This window comes from Phaseolus vulgaris, chromosome 4 (assembly GCF_051622355.1).
Source record: "Phaseolus vulgaris cultivar YP4 chromosome 4, ASM5162235v1, whole genome shotgun sequence".
In the NCBI taxonomy this organism is placed as follows: Eukaryota; Viridiplantae; Streptophyta; class Magnoliopsida; order Fabales; family Fabaceae; genus Phaseolus; species Phaseolus vulgaris.
The window spans coordinates 29,749,095-29,752,102 of record NC_143501.1 but is presented as its reverse complement, the minus strand read 5'-3'; the positions used below and the strand labels follow the sequence as shown (position 1 = coordinate 29,752,102).

Sequence of the window (3,008 nt, the reverse complement as noted above, 5' to 3'; positions counted from 1 at the left end):
CAATGTGTTAATAATAAAGTATAATTGAAGAAATGTCAAAGAACAATTTTTTTTACTATGAATGAAATATGTAGAAATAATTTAATCCTTATTAGATCCAAATAAATATCCCATTAACATTTTCCTTTGAAAAATATTGAATCAATCAATATTCTAAAAATTACATTCTTTTACGCAAAATCGATTCTTGCACTCGAATTTAATTTGAAAAGATCATTATCCTTTTAAACAGTTCGCTGTAGTTTCTATACTATTCTTTAATAAATTATGGAAGTGATTCTTATTTTAAAAATAATTCATCATCTCGTAGCGGTTCCGACACAATTGTGATCCAGTAACAATTAAAGCAATTACTCGAGTTCCTGTGTACATCAAATACACCCGATCTTCCAAATCATAAGATCAAATTAAAAAGTAGAACTCCAATCATGTTAATAGAAAACTTAGATCAAACATAAGGTTTATGCAATTGTACACAATTGATAGTCACAAGACCACAAATCATGCAATTGAAGAAAAAATCATGTGTCAAAAACATTTACAAGTTGGTTTACATTGAGAGATAATAGTGAAACAATACAGCACAAGACAGAAAATAGAAACTATGGCTAAGAGCCTCCCTCACACGTTGGCCACTCTTAATGTAAAATGAAGAACATCTAACTTCATGAATTATAACTAAAAATTGATTTTGGTTAAAAATAAATGAAAACATGGAGGTGAACGAAATTAAACCGTGAAATAGTTTATAAAAAGCAGTATCCAAAACTCAACAATCATTAAATCTCCAACATACAACTACTAAAGGGTGTCAACAGACAATCCTAAAAAAATACCAAGTCCTGCGGGACTTGGAAGGAGTATCAACTCGGGAAGACCTATTGATTAAATATTTATACTTCAAATGACAGTCTAAATTGTTGTAAAAAGTAAACATTATGATAGAAGTACATCCAGGATTTGGAACCAAACACGTAGTTTGTGAGATCCACAAATACAGAAAAGTGTTAAGAAATGTTTCTGAGCCCATATCTCAAAATGGAAATGACAACCACTCATGTTGCTGCTAGTAGAAATATAATAAGGTGAGAAATGAGAGAAAAATAAAATACCCATAATACAGTTCTCTACTAGTTGAAATACGCAATGAACTTATAACCAGAGAGAAAAATGATGTGCCCTCAGATCTTAAAACTAAATAAAAGTCAAATCATCTGTAGCTATTGACACTGGTTTCATATACAGCCTTCTTGCACCATCAAAATATATACATATATATATACATACACACACACACACACATGCCCAGAGAGAAAGAGAGAGAGACAGAGACAGAGAGAGAGAGACAGAGAGAGAGAGAGATGCAGTGGTACAGGTCCAGTTATAAAGAAACCAGGTGCTACTCAATAGTCTATATAAGCATCACTGGGCACTAATAGACTACACAAACTAATGTAAACTTTCCTATTTACAGGGATCACCTATTTGAAGTTTCAAAATACTAGAATAAAAGAAATAAAAGTCCTGAAAAAAACCCTGAAGAAGATTGGAGTGTTCACAACGTAACTGAACACAGGTTTAGCCCAGTGCTTGCATAATCATTGATCAACTCTAAAAGAAACAGCACAGACAACAGCAGAAAAAATAAAAACAGAAATTTAATGCTAAAAGAAAACAATGTTACACAAGAGAGAAGATAGAGGCTAAGGCTAATAGCCTCACAAGTGTGTCAAAATCTGGGTACACATGGGAGAGAATTTAGACAGCGGAGCATTGTAATTTCCGGACAATATAAATGTAATCCTTAAATGTGAAAACAGCTCTAGAAATTCTTTTATTTCAGGACTTCCAATTATAGGATTGGACAAGAAATAAGAGCTAAGTTTTCAAGATCAGACCCAATGCCATCCCACCTTAACAAACAAAGGCATCAGTCACGGGGATAGGATCACAATAAAGAAATTTTGAGGGCTCTTTGCCTGACTATAAAAACATTTATTTCACATTAGGACTCTTTAGGCAAGCGGTTAGAATCAAATAAAAGAGGAAGAATCCAAAGCCTTCAAATCTTATAGCTTAATAAAAGATCACTAACAGCTTTTTCAGTAGTTCAATTCATATACCTCTTACAACTTCCCAATGCCAACATAGAACTTAACACGCACACATACACAGAAAGGAACAGAAGAAAAGAGAGAGCTGCAGATCAAGTAATGAACCAAACCATGAAGATAAGAAATGCAATAGTCAACTTCTACATCATAGGGCAGGATTGCAGGCAATAACTCCAACTATAATAATCAATGCTTATTTTCCAGAAAGGTTTGTTTTTTCAGTCATGATTCTCAGAAATTTGAAGTTCTCAACAAGGATTATGCGCAATGAGAAGACAAACAGATGAATCCAAGAGCATCATATCACACAAAGGACTTACAATTTCAGCATAAAGCACATGTTGACACCAACAAATGGTAGTTGAGATTTTCAGGGATGATACAGAGAATAGAAAAAAACCAATTAGTTCCATATAAATTATAAAATAATACTAAAAGAAAATATTAAAAGACAATAAAGAGAAACAAAAAATTAAAAAGGCTGCAGATGTGGAAAAAATAACACATTTGTGGTTGAAGGGAATAAAACTACAAGAAATAGAAGCAAATGTACCAATGAATCACTCTTTTAATATTGTGGGTATCAGAAAAAGATTTCAAGGCTGTGTATTTCCATCAAAAGTTGCGGTTAAAACTTCTCAGAGAACAGTGCATGTTTCATCATTCACCAAAAATAAAAACAATAAGCAAAGCCCACGATAAGTAAATCAAAATATAAAAGAAAAGAAATATTGAAATGCAGAATTCAAAGAAAACAAAAATCAGAGCCCTCAGATCTCATAGCTTAATACGAAATCATCTACGGCTTTTTCCACTGGTTTTATTCACAACCAACATACATCTTCCAGATGAGAGAGTAGTATAGTGCAGATAGCATTAGTCACACACACAGAA

General features: G+C 32.7%; 1 non-coding gene across 1 annotated transcript; it reads right to left on the bottom strand.

Annotated features, from left to right (window-relative positions):
• Positions 1–2,694: 2,694 nt before the first annotated feature.
• Positions 2,695–2,782, bottom strand: LOC137838924 (small nucleolar RNA snoR118). Its single transcript, XR_011085565.1, has one exon. It is a non-coding gene; the product is annotated as a small nucleolar RNA snoR118 (small nucleolar RNA).
• Positions 2,783–3,008: the final 226 nt, after the last annotated feature.